Below are 13,854 nucleotides of genomic sequence, written 5' to 3'. Positions count from 1 at the left end.
TCAACCATGTTTTCTCCACTGAACCATTAAGTGTAATAATGTGCATCTGAAACGTGCTCCTTCAGAGAAACCCTATTCCCAAGCTTTGGAGCAGACTGACCTTAGGCTCCAGGAGCAACATAGATAAGCTACACAGAGAATGTTACCTTGTACCAGAGAACACAATATGGCCCCACGCACTGCCTTGCCCTGCACCCAGACAGTAAATTGTCTGCATGGAAAATACAAGTGTGTTGTCATGGTAATACCATCTACGTGGAAAGGTCATGAACCCTATGGTCCCTATCGCATGAGGGGGCTGGACAAGCATATCGTATGTTATTCCTAATTTTATATATGATCCTGTTTCTGTTGACTCAGGGCTCTCTACCTCCACGGTGTTTGTACGCATGCATCGTGGGGTGCTGAGACCCAGTCATATGACTGTAATAAATGTTGTACTTTGACCTTGTGACTGGCGTATTTCCCTTTCTTTGTAGTAAGCCTCATTTTTGGTCTTTCAAAACAGCAAGCGTTTCCAGAAGCTCAGTGCACTCATCTATGCACTTGTGCTGTGCGCATGCATTGTGTGCACTGAGGGGAGTTTAAATCCCCACAATCACCTGGTCTTCAGTATCCAATAGGAGAAGCCCAATGCACAAAGGAATTAACCAGAGAAGAAACGAAACGCCAAACAGCAAGCGTTTCCAGCAGGACTGTGCACTCAGCTATGCACTTGTGCTGTGTGTGCGTGCTCTGCCGGCCGAGGGGAGTTTCAATTGCCACAATAAGCTGGTCTTCAGTCTCCAATAGGAGGAGCCCAATGGACAATGGAAGTAACTAGACAAGAAATGAAATGCCAAACACCACGCATTTCCAGCAGGACAGTGAGTGCACTCAGTCATGCACTTGTGCACATTCACTCTCAGTGAAATCAACAGTCTCAACACCATCTTGCATGCAGCCCACTCATTTTTGATGGTCTGCACCACCAAAATACTGTCAGGCCAAAACATTATGTTTCTGTCCCTCTGCCCAGAAATCCTTAGTGTTTATCTCATCAGAACAGGAAAGAGCTCCAAAAAAGTAATGTTCTTGACCAAACCACCATCAGAGCATTCTTCCAGCTCCCTGTGTCATCATTCGCCCTCCCTGGAAGATTTGGATCCTATGGTGCCTAAGCCACTAGCGTGCCGTCACACTCTCACTAGAACGAAAGTTTTGTTCTAGACTTTTTCAAGATGGCTTGTCCTCATTTCCATAAATGCAATCCCCAGAAAGAACGCCACACGCTCATTTTCCCTTATGTTTCTTGGATTTGTCTCTCTTCCTGGTCTGCAACCTCCGCTCTCATTTTTCGAGAGCTCCCGTTATTCCAGCGTTGCTACTCAGCTTGCTATTTCTGCTCATACGCTCGGGAGCTGTTTTCTCTGGTACTACCCCTTGTCAATGGCGGCTCTCCACTCAGCGCTTTCTGTTTCTTCTGGCCTTTCTCTCTTGCGTGCTACCCGTATTACTCCAAATACCCCAGCCTGGGCGAGCTCTCCGTTTCATTGGAGAAGCAGTGTTCCTTGTCTCTACTAAGTAAGAGTTACAATACCTACATAGGCGAAATACTATTCTCACCCCACTTAATTGAAAACATTCTGGACGGACTTCCTGGGGGTTCCTCGAATCTCACAGCACTAGTAACAGCAAAGACTGAAGTTTTTTTTAGCCTTGCTGGCTTTTTCCCTTCTTGCAGCCAATTCTGGGCTGGGGTCTCTTGCCTTAGCTGGTCTCGCATAGTGGCTTCCTCTCGGGATCAGCCTTACCTCTATAATGACTGCCGATCCACCCGGAAGAAAAAGACAACTGTTTTTCCAGACGAAGACTCACCAAGCCCATCTTCGGACAAAGAGTCAGGTGAGGAGGAATTTGTTAAACAAGACACCGTGGCTATGTTCCATTTTTTTGTCCATTATTGTGCCAAAACCCACACTGCCTGCTGCATGTGGGTTGGACACTTACAACGATGAGCACAATAGAGACACAATAATCTCCTTTCAAATGGATGCCCATATGCCCAAGTCCTCATTAACTTTCCTAGACAAGTCACTCATGGCGCTACAATAGATCTCAAAAATGCCCAACCCATCGACATAATTGTGAGAGCGAAGGTCAACTGCCCAACCAACACTTTCAGCTTGTGCAATGCCACCTTCTTTGCCTGAAAAAACACAGGTCTGCAGATCCTTTAAAGGCCTGCGATTCTCCTTCAGCAAACAGCATATCCCAGCTCCGAAGTCCAACTTTTTACCCAAGAAGGTCAATCTTGTTTGTCTTGCCCTGAACTGATGGCACTCCCAAACTTTGCGCATCCCGGCTGAATACTCTCAGGGTATGCGTGCACTCCTGCGATGTGGGAACCCCAAGAACAGAAAATCATGCAGATAGTGCAACACTCTCAGGGGAGCTGATTCCACCTTGATAATCCACTCTAACAAAGTGCTGAAGTTGCCAAAATATGCTCATGACACCGAACAACCCACCGGCATGCATTTGTCATAACAATGCTTCCACCCAGACCGGAACCCAAGAAGGCGATAATCCTCAAGATGCTGTGGCAGGAGCCTGAAGGACAATTCCATATCGGCTTTTGCCATCGAAGCACCTACTGCAGTGCCCCTCATACCTTCCAAGGCATCGTCAAATGATGCATATCTCAGGGCACAAGATAATTGAATAATTTATTGATGACCATTTTGGAAAGGACACGTTTTGAATCAGATGAAACTGGACCTTCTCTTTCTTTGGCACTAAACCTAATGGAGAACAAATGAAGTTGTGAAACGATGTGACCAGGGATGGACCAGCCACGCTCTCCAGGGACACTTCTTTCACGATTTCCATTTCCACCTCCCCAGGGTTTGCAGGTGCCACTGTCGGATTGCGCAGCACCCCTGTTGCCTCAAACCCTGATGCTAGCATGTGAAAATTCCCTTTGAAACATCAATACACGAACAATGCATCAATCCCTCGGGGATAAACTCAAACACTGCACTAACACACTTCCCCTTACTGCATAGGCATCAGACCATCCCTTCTATGAAATTCCCCCCATCTTTCCGCTCCTGCCCACTATTTCTGCTCGTTCTCCTTTGCCTTTTTATGCCACTGTACTTCTGGGTGAAATCCAAGTCTGCAGAATTAACACACATGTAGAAACGGACCTTTTTGCTAAAAGCCCAACAGGCTCTCTCACCTGCTTGTCTCAGGCTCTGAAAGGGGTGGCTATATCATCTGTTCCGCAGACCGGACATCACCTCCTTATATGATCTATTCTGATCCAGTGGTGACTCCTGTGGTCCGGTCGAGGCATGCAGAGCTTTGTGAGAACAACGAAGGTCAGCGCTGGTTGCCTCTTCTTTTTGAGTCTCTGATCCTGGCGAGCCCAAGCCCGCGAAACCCCACTTCCGGCCGCGAAAAGCCCACTTCCGGCGTTGTGCAGCAGCACATGATGATACTGTCCAGTGCAGCCCACCTCTTGACCGGTACACACACAGCCAAGCATGCCGCCCAGGAGTTCTGCCGGGGCTTGCTAGGATCCTACGAGTTGCAATCACTATGCATAAGTAGTCAAATCAAAATATGGTAATTACAGATATTTAACCATACCAGGAATCAAAGCAAGGAAACATTTGTTAAAATATGCAAAGCAAATTAATGGCATTAACCAGACAAGGTAATAGAATGTGGCAGCAATGTTTCCAGGGGATATTTCTAATTCTATCGCGCAGATTTTATTTTATTTATTTTTACATTTATAAAGCGCCCACACAGCCCGCAGGCATCGAGGCGCTGTTACAGGAATTGTTTGTTTTTCTTAGTTGCGTAATTGTGTATTTTTTTTTTGTCTTAGCGCGGACCCGGGGATCGAACCTGTTGTTGCTTCATGTTGTCTTGCTTCCAAGATGGGCACGCTGCCGCTGAGCCATCCTCCCGGGACAAGATGATCCATGAACATCTCCAGAACTACGTCGACCCTGTGAGGGTAAGTATTTTCAACTCTCGGAAGAAGCTTTGGATAAATAAGCTCCAGGAGTGTTGTAGAGAAGTCTTGTCTTGTCACTGGTCTGGGTGCTTGCTGGAAGAACGCTGTTGCATGAATGCAGCTCAGGAGAATGTTGGGTGGATGTGTGTGTGAATGCTCTGAGAGTGTCGGTTGGGAGCCTGAGCTGGGGATAATTGGATGGGCAGTGGGTCCACTCCTTTGTTAGTGATGTTTATACCCATCCATGTTCCTGTCGGTGTTGTGGTGGAATTTTTTGGGTATTGGTGCAACTAACCTGGAACGCAGGATTTCTGCACTCCATTGTTGCTGGTGGAGCTCGGAACCTCTGATGGAAGGCCGCTTTTGAGGAAAGGCCTTCAAGATGTGTGCAAACGTGATGACGTTTTGCAGATGTAAAACACATCTGTTTCAATATGGAATGTTGGGGTGAATAAATTAAATTTGCAGCAGCTGTTAGAAAGCATATCACGTCCCTTGGAACATGTGCAATGAACATTACCACGTGATCAGAAAGCATATTCAGGTCCCCTGGGAATCGAACATTGGACAATGGTGTTATGTTTCGTTGTGTGCGTGGGATCCATGAAGTTTGTTTAAAACGCGGCAATGGGAATCTAAGGGCCGTGACTTTGGTGGATTAAGTTGGTTTTGAAAGAGGATATAACAATTGCCGACATAACAGTGAGTTGCGCTCCTGGAAAATAATAAAAGGACGCTCCTGTGACGGTAATACCATGAATATAAATACAGTGGATTCAAAAAGGGGTTTGGTCATGGAAATGGAGTTTGTTTTTTCTTAGAGGTATTAACACTGCAATGGGATAATATCTATATGTGTGATTAAAAGGTAGTGGATAAAAATGGTGCAATGTCTAATTAAAGTTGCAATGCCATGCAGCATTGGTGGCAGTTTAAACAATGATTTTATTTGTGCCAGAGTAAACAATGATGTTTAATGTGGTGACATTTATCAAGTAGTTAAGTTATTAAGGCAGAGGTCGTATACATGATGACTAAGGTACAAAAATTCAATAGGTTTTGTGATATGTGCAATCAATATACAAATGCTTTTGGTTCATTGATACAAAGTGGGCTATTGTGACTATAGAGTTTTGTTGAAACCATGAACATTGGCAAAACTATGAAGTATGTGAAGGGCCGTTGTTTTGTGTCATGTGTGTATTGTGTTGTGGCCAAGTGTTATCATAGTGCTGAGGTCTGTGTTTTGTCAAAAATGTGACTATTAAAAAAAAGAAAAGGTAAAGTGGAATTTATATATGGAAAAGGTAAATACTTAAAAGGTAAAGTGGAATTTACGTATGTTGTCTATAGGAAATGTTTGATGTAAGTTTTTTTTAAACATTACATTTTATTTTTGGGCAGCCACACTGAATAGTTTGCGAGTGTGGTTGGTGTCATGTTATGAGGGGACATCCACCATTTTCAGGTTGGATGGTGAAGCAATCGTTCCGAGTTGCACACTTATAATGCAAAGAATGTATAGGTTGCAAGGGTACCCGATTGTTTTGAGTTGTTTTAGTTATTATGATAGTTATGCTTTTCAAAAGCAAATTGTTTGATGCTACCAGGAGCATTTCAATTGTTATATGGTGTTTTGGCATGGGTCTGGTAGTGTTTGGTTTGGATGATGCTTGTGGTAAGTGTGGTGCGTGTGTCACTGTAGGATGGTTGGAGTTTGTTTGGAGTTGGGTGGTAGCTTTATATATATGTGGGTTTGAATCTGTGGGATGTCTGTAGGGAGTTAAGTGGGAGAGATTTGTGTTTCAGTGAGACGTGTGGGTGTAAAGAGGAAGAAGTGCGGTCAAAGTTATCCCTTCTGCAAATGTTGTTTTTGGTTGGCAACACCTCTTTTTGTTTGTTAGATGGTTGGACTTGTATGCACTACATTTCCGTTGCGTGTCCGTTGGGTGTCACGGTTGTGGTGATACCGGGTCCGTGGTGGGGCAAATCTGGGCCAAATCTGTGGTCTCCCCTTTTTGTTCCCCCACCTGGTTGTATGATTGATTTCCCTTGGTTGTGTATGGTTGTGTGCCACAGTGTGGCAGGCTCTGTGTCTGGATGTGGCGGATCCAGATGGAAGGTGTTTGTTGTGGTCAGAGGGTTTTGGTGAAAGGGAGATGTTGTAGTATAGTCTTGTCACTGGCCTGGGTACCCATCCATGTTCCTGTCAGTGTCTATACATGACTATACATATATACAAGAGAAACTGGAGTAATGTACATAATGTACATATGTAAATAAAATAAAGCCTTGCCTGGAATCAAATCTAGACTCCACAGCAGATCTGTGCTTCAGTGATGCATCCTGATGTCTAGTGAAAGGCTTTACAACAAGGAGGGACGATAGCTCAGTGATAATTCAGCAGAGTGCCGGAAGGACGTGAGAGGTGACATATTAGTATTAAAAAATGTTTATTTGGCAGAGGAACACCCGTGAGCTTCTGCTTCCACTGCGCTTTCCAAACACCCGTGCCTCTTGTGTCACTGCTCCGTATCATGGATCTAGAACCCTGTGCATCAGGCACAGTGAGTGTCACATGAAGCATGGAATATAGCACCACTTCCTTGTTTATACTTTACATACAGCGAGATCCTCTAACAAATCTCTAAAGCACTTGTGACAAACTATCGTCAACTGGAAAAGACACTGCAACAAGGTTTTACAAACCAAAACTAAAAGAAGATGAATATAAATCGCCCAAAACCTTTCTACAATACCTTAATCAACACACCCACTCACCAATGCCTCACCTTCCCCTCCTTATTTAATACGGACATAAATATAAAAGTCAACTCTATACTCTTAATAGTTAAGGGACTTCAATTGAGCCTCACTCGAATTCTAGAAACACACCCCCTGGCTTTTACTCTCTGGGAAGTAGTGGTGGTGGTATTACATCTCCTGCGATTATTCTTACTTGGTCTGTGTTATCTTGGTCACTTGGCTCTTACCCGGGGTTCCCAGTAGAAGGGCTGGACCAGGAACCAAAATAAGCCCTGGAAATAATGTTCATAGTGGCCCCATATTACACATTTTCAGCAATCCCAACCCTTTTCCTTTGGGAACATTTGGAAATACCGCACAAAAGAGGCCCAGTGTGAAGAGGCTTACTGGGGAAATCCCCAGAGTTGCCTATAGGCCAGTCTTCCCCTGCCCAGTAGATGGATTGGTTAGATCGCTCCCCGTGGTTGGGTCAGATGGAGCTTGGCACAATGTGGGGTGATAAGCTCCTTCAAGTCTGTCGGGGGGAAATTCTGCCGGGGTCGGCCGGGCCGTCCGTAGACCTCCGGGCAGGGAGGCCCCAACTCCTCCCGTATATCCCAAAAGAGATAGAGTATGAGACACACGCAAGAAGCAAGGTGATTCTGCTGTTTATTAGACAAAACAGCAGGGATGGGTCAAGGATCGTACGCGTCCGTCCTGACACACACACAATCGTGGGGCTCGCAGGCCCTTTTTACCTTAATATGACGCGCTACTTGCGTCACCTTAGAAAGTTTAGCAAAAAACCTATTTCCACTCTGGATTGGTTATTCGAGTGGTAGGGTTAGTATAGCATACATATAGAGAACGGTGTTAGTGGTTGAGGGTTAGTCAGGTGATATACTTGGGCTGTTCCTTCAATTTGATACATGAAAATTGTTACATGAAGACCTCTGAGGATTGGTCAATGTTAATGGCGTCAGTGATAAGAGCCCCATGTTCTGATTGGTCCGCTCGCGAGCCTCCCAGTCTGGGACTATCGCTGTTCCCAGCTCGTGGTGCACCTGTCATTTGCAACAATGTTTTACTATGGGTAGGTGTAAACAATGTGAGTATTTATTCATATGTTGGGAGGTCGACTACTCCCACTGCTGCAGATGTCCAATGAGTCTTTTAATTGTATCTGCCTGTGTCTTGAAACGTGGGATTCAGGCGTCTCCTTCCTCCTGGGCTTGGCATCCTATCAGGTTTGGCTTTGTCACATGAGGTGGGACCGTGTTTGAGGCAAAATTCAGCACAATTAATATTGTTTTTCCCACTGTGTGCCTGGTTTATCTTGCAGGTGCGACCTTGGCGTCGGCTTGCGGCGTGCGAGATTGCAACATCGTGCCATTGGCTGTGTGCTTTCGCCGGGCTCATTCTGCAGGGTCAGCAACCGAGCTCTTGCTCATTCAATGTTCATGGAAGCTTTTGCTTGCGACCTACTTGGGCCTGGTGCATAGGTGGAACCGTTTGATGCAGAGCGCTTTAGGTTACGGTATCATATTGCTCTATCCTCAGTATCGTATCTCCGTTATATTCTTCATTATGGTACATGGTTCTTAGAAGAAGCGTGAGCAAGCCTTTTTAGATAAGTTCATTATGCGTCTTGCGTTTCTGCATTTTGAGAGCCTATGTGGAAAATAATAAAGATGCACGTCCGTGGGTATGTCTGTCGCCTACGTCATAGCACTGAGTATGTTCTTCGTGTGGATTGGTGTGGGAGTGTCCGGTGTGCATGTTTGCACAGGTGTGCTGACCGTTGGCTAGGTCGTCATGGCATCTCTAACGACGTGTAGGTTTAGTCGAGTTGATCCATGCCGCAGGTGTCGGCATGGGCAGGGCGGGCTGCTGGGCAGGTAGGTGGGCACATCCGTATGTTCCTGTACCAGGGTATTTGGTCGTCTGGTAGATAGGCAAACTCCTCTCGTGGCGGGTGTCTAGGCCGTGATCCTCTAGGCCAAGCGCGAGAGGGGAAGGGCGGGAGCCTGTTCTTCCATTCTCCCACTTCAAGTCTCTTAGGATAAGGGACCTTTGTGTCATAGGTGATGTGAGCTATATGTTCTATATTCCAAACCTTACCATCAGTTGTACGCACTGCCCTACCTTGTACTTGGTTGACTCTCTGGGAGGATTAGGTTGTCCAGTCAAAGTTTCAAAACAATGGTTTTGAATTACAAAAGTTCTGAAACAAAAGTTTTGCAAAGAAAAGTGTTGAATGTATATTTTTTAATATTAAAGGGTTTCTTTTAATTTCATATAGTTAAATAAGTGTTTTTTTAAACCCCCCCATAAAATAAACTAAAAGAAAATACATTTGAAACTTTATTTTTTGACACTTTTGTGTCGGAACTTTTGTCATTCGAAAATGTGACTGTCGAAACATTTACTATGAACCGAGGATTAGTACACACAGAGCCTTTGGGGAAGAAACCCATACAGTTTGACTTTGACCGAATCCCCTACAAAGAAGTTGCATAAGCGAGTGGTGTGGGAATGTCCGAAGTCCACTTTCATAAATTCATGTGCTGCATTTAAGTTGGAGTAAACTTGTTTGAGGTCAGGAATTACTGTCATGTCCTTGGGCCCATTCTTGAATGTTCTCCTGGGCTTGGACGGTTTTGTTTGAATTCCAAAGGGGGACATTTTGATCATTGTGTTGGGAGTAGTCCTATATGTGAATAACATGTATTTTACAGACACTAGAGGTTCGAAGATGTTTTATATAGCTATATGTACTAGGAATGTTGGGACACTATTGAACCTTTCAACCATGCCATTGCCTTGCGTGTGATATAGGGAGGCGGTGCGATGGACAACATCACAAGAGGTTTAGGCAGTCATTCCCTCATAAAAAGTTATCTCAAAACTTCTATGACTGAGTCAGTGGTGGCAGACTACAAAATTTACTTTTGGCCACTTGGAGAAATGATCATAACCACTGGGGCATATTTGCAAGTAAGAGAAAGAGTGTTGTACGGTCCAGCAATTTCAATGGCCACAATGAGCCATGGTCCTTCTAGAATGGGCATTGCAGTGATGGGAGGGGATTTGGTGATTAGTGTTTTGTCTGTTTCAGCACAGATAGTTCTCGATGATGACTCTCTTGGTGAATGTAATGCCGAAATGTCCCTCGTGGGCAGCTCAAAGTAGTTTCAATCTAACGTTTGCTGGGGGGTAAAACTCTATGCACTGTGTATAAAAAACACTTCACAGATGTAGTTGATTTTTGACATTTCAGTAGGGGGGGGGAGATTGTTCTCCAACTGTCTTGGAAGAGGCCATCCATTCCGTAGATGTCTCTTCACTTCTTGTAATATCAAATCTGTACAGTAAATACTCAATGAGCAAAATATAAAGTGTCCTCTTTTTTAGGGACACGTTGGGAGAGGACTGCGTAACATGAAAGAAAGAGGGGTTCATACATGAATTGTATTCACTAAAGTCACCCATAGGCTATTAACATCACTCTAGCTTTGGTGTATTATATTATCACTGTCTTATAACCAGCTACTGCTTTGTGATAAATTGTGTTTTATGTTGTTAAAATTTGCAAATGTGACCAATGGGTCGAAATATATATTTTTTATGATGTGTTAAGGAATAAACCTTGATATATTTTTGTAAACCCGACCATTTTATCTTTTTATATATGCTCAAAAAGATGTTTACTTAAACCCTCCCTGGGCCTGGTAAAGTCCTCCAACCTTTAGTGCTACATCAAAGTTAACTCGCTGTGGAACCCCTCTTTCTGTCATATCAAATCTGCACTACTAACATACTCAGTTGCACAATCCATCTCATCAGTGATATAGCTGTGGTGTCAGCTTGCTCATGAGTGGATGGGCATACATGACAGTCACCAGCTAAATTGGCCTTCCCTGGTTTGTATTCGAAAGTACAGTTGTATTATTTGTCTTTTCTTTTTTTCCACTTGTCTGTACAGTTGTATTCTTGAAACAGAGCAGATAATCTGTCTGTCTCTGAGCTACCTTGGAGAGGCATGCTGCTGAGAGAACTTGAAGCAACGGTCTCTGCTCTATTCTTAAAACAAAGGATGCTCCCTATAGATACATTGGAAATGTTGAACTGCCCAATTCCATGCTAAGGTATCTCTTTCAATTAGGCAGCAAGTGATGTTTGTGGACCTGAGTGCTCTAGATGCAAACACTGTGGGGTTCTCTCTGCAATCTTTGAATTGGGAAGCACTCCCCAAGGGCCTTTTGTGCTGATGTCTGCTGTCAGGACTGAGTTCACTTGCATGTAGAATGGCGGTAGTCTGGGTGATTTTCTTATCAGGCTCTTATCTTTTCAAAGGATCCTTTTTGTTCCCTGAACCTCAGAAAAGGTACTCCTTTCTTTCCTAGTTGTTGGAATAATTTGACAACAGTAGCTAAATTAACAGTGAACTTGGCAGAAAATGTGCAGAGTCCAAATAAGGACACCAGTTCCTCCTTGGGAGATGTGACAGGTGCTTCTGCAATAGCCTTTGTTAGGTTGTGTTTGGGTTGTACTCCTTGGGAAGATAACGGATGCCCCGTGCAGTTGATGCTGTGGGTAGTTAAGGCCCATGGCGTTGAACGAGGCTGGAGTGATAGAGCATTGGGGAGGCCTTCCACTAAAGGGGAGGCATATGCCGCAAGTTTTCGGCATGGGGAAGTAGGTGCATGCTCCATGTCAAAGACTACCCCTGTACTGTCCGAGTGCCCTGGGATCTCACTGGGAATCCTGCAGAATGAGGCTTGGGTGCAGCGTCTCGCGGGAAAGCACAGGTAGCCAGTGAAGTTCCATTGTAGGTTGCCCTCTAGTGTTGGTGTCGGTCTCAGGTGCAGAGAAGGTAGGAGGCGGCTCATCGCCAGTGTGGTAATGTAGTACAATGCCGGTGTGAGGGATTTGACCCTCTGCATGCTGGGTGTGTGCTCGCCTGGGATTTTTTTGACATTTTCCATTAAATGGAATGATGGTAATCTAACCTCAGGAAAATGTGTGGGGCTAATCCACACACATTTTCCTAAGATCACATCACGACAAAGGCATAGACCTGTGTACTCTGAGTGGACACAGCCTAAAGGCACAGTGCGCCCTGTCATATTTAGTTGGGCTTTTGTATTTGTGGACTACACTATGTAATTTCCAGACAGGGGGAGGACCAAGCTTCCACCTGCCATGGACAGCCTGATTTACTGACAAAGGCTCCATGGATCGGCTCTGCTCTTTTGTTGTGTCCTGCAGCTGGTGGCAGCGATTATCACACTAATAGAGTGTACTGACTGCAGAGGTTAACAAAGGAGACAGGAAACCCCAACAATCTTTCATATGTAACTGTGTGAGCCTGATGCTAGCTCCCGCCCTCGCTATCATTGACAGTAAGCTGTCATATCTGAGACTGTGTTTTTAAAGTAGTCCACCCCGCTAGGGAGATCCCATTCATAAGGCACGAGAATGTGGTTTGCAGGGGCCAGAGAGACTGGTCTCACCACAGCTTCAAGGGAGACCTGCCCTTTAATCAGGGACCACAGAGAGATCCATTAACCAGAGAGTCTCTTTAATCCACAAGAGACAGGAATATGGTTGGGGCTTAGCATCACAAGTGTTCACCCCTTTACCTTTCCTGTTTCAGTGCACCCTGGTTATGACTTCATGCAAACAACAGATTGTTGGTAGGGGCATCAGGATTGTTTCATTAAGGTAGGCCTAGCCTACACCAATCACTGTGGCCCACTTGGCTTTAAAAGAAGGCTGAGCCCCTCTTTTGGCAGAATATCTGAAGACTTCTCTTAAGAAAGAAAAACTCAACATTGGAACCTGGCTTGTCGGTTGTGGGTGTGTGGCGCTTTATAAAAATTAAAATACATTTTAAAAATGTCTCTCTCCAACCTTTGGTCTGTCTCGGGTCGCTGCTCCATATCAAGTTCTAGAACACTGCGCGTTAGGATCATCACCACGAGAAGCACAGAATAAAACCAATTCCTTTCATCCATCAGGGATCGGCAGGAAAGCTATGGTAGTCACTTAAAATGCAACTTAATGAACACCATTGACTGTTGATTGAACTTATATCTAAACACACAATAATTATATTTTACCATTCATCTAAAGTCAATTTAAATGTATTTTAAGATGGATGTGGTCTTTTAAATATATAGAGGGATGCACAAGTCAACAGATCTATGTTGTGTTTTATGTATTAACTGTATGTAATAATTTGTAACTATTTTAATATTCTGTTTTACCTCTGTTTTTTAAGATGTATGTTGTATATATAAAGCTTAATAGCTAGATGAATATTAACACTAAATAAATATATAAATGAACACACCATGTTCTTATTCAGGTTTACTTGCACTCCTGTTATTCTGCTTAAACTCTGTTAGACAGACTCAATACTGTATGCCTGAATAGAACCTATGGATTCTGATCTGCATCAGCAAAGTTACTGCAAGCAAATGTATGTCTCTTCTTGGGACTCACAATATTGGTAGATAAGGCACAGTGAGATAAAATGATTTGCCCAGAATCACAGACTCTGCTTAAATGATGAAGCCGGGATTTGGGCCCAGTCAGCAATGTAAGCACTTGGACAAATATCTTCTCATTGATAGTAAATATAACTATTTGATAAGATTTGGGTTTGATGAGATTTAAAAATAGTTTATGGCAATGAATTTAAAAGTACAAAAATTATATAAGACACTAACCTGACATTATATAAATCGTTTTAGAAGCACGTTGTGCAAACATATGATTATAGCTCTATTTCACTCATCCTGACTAGAAGATCACAGTTAAATCCTAAAAAAAGTTGGCATTCTTTAAAATTGTTCTCACAGTGAAAGAAAATGGGTTTCAAAACGGTATTCACTGTGAAAGAAAATACAACACAATTGTCATGTCATTGGCTTGAGTCTTTATGTCACACAGCATGGAACGTTAAGCTCCCTTACATTCACAAGTCTTAATTGACAATAGTTTTTCCCCAGGGAGCCCTGTGCCTTTCCTCTCAACCTCTAATCTCTCTAGTTGTAATGCTTTGTTGACACAAAGCGAAATCTCAGGGG

This window comes from Ambystoma mexicanum, chromosome 1q, assembly GCF_040938575.1.
Source record: "Ambystoma mexicanum isolate Mex_15411 chromosome 1q, UKY_AmexF1_1, whole genome shotgun sequence".
Lineage (NCBI taxonomy): Eukaryota > Metazoa > Chordata > Amphibia > Caudata > Ambystomatidae > Ambystoma > Ambystoma mexicanum.
This window is presented reverse-complemented; position numbering follows the sequence as displayed.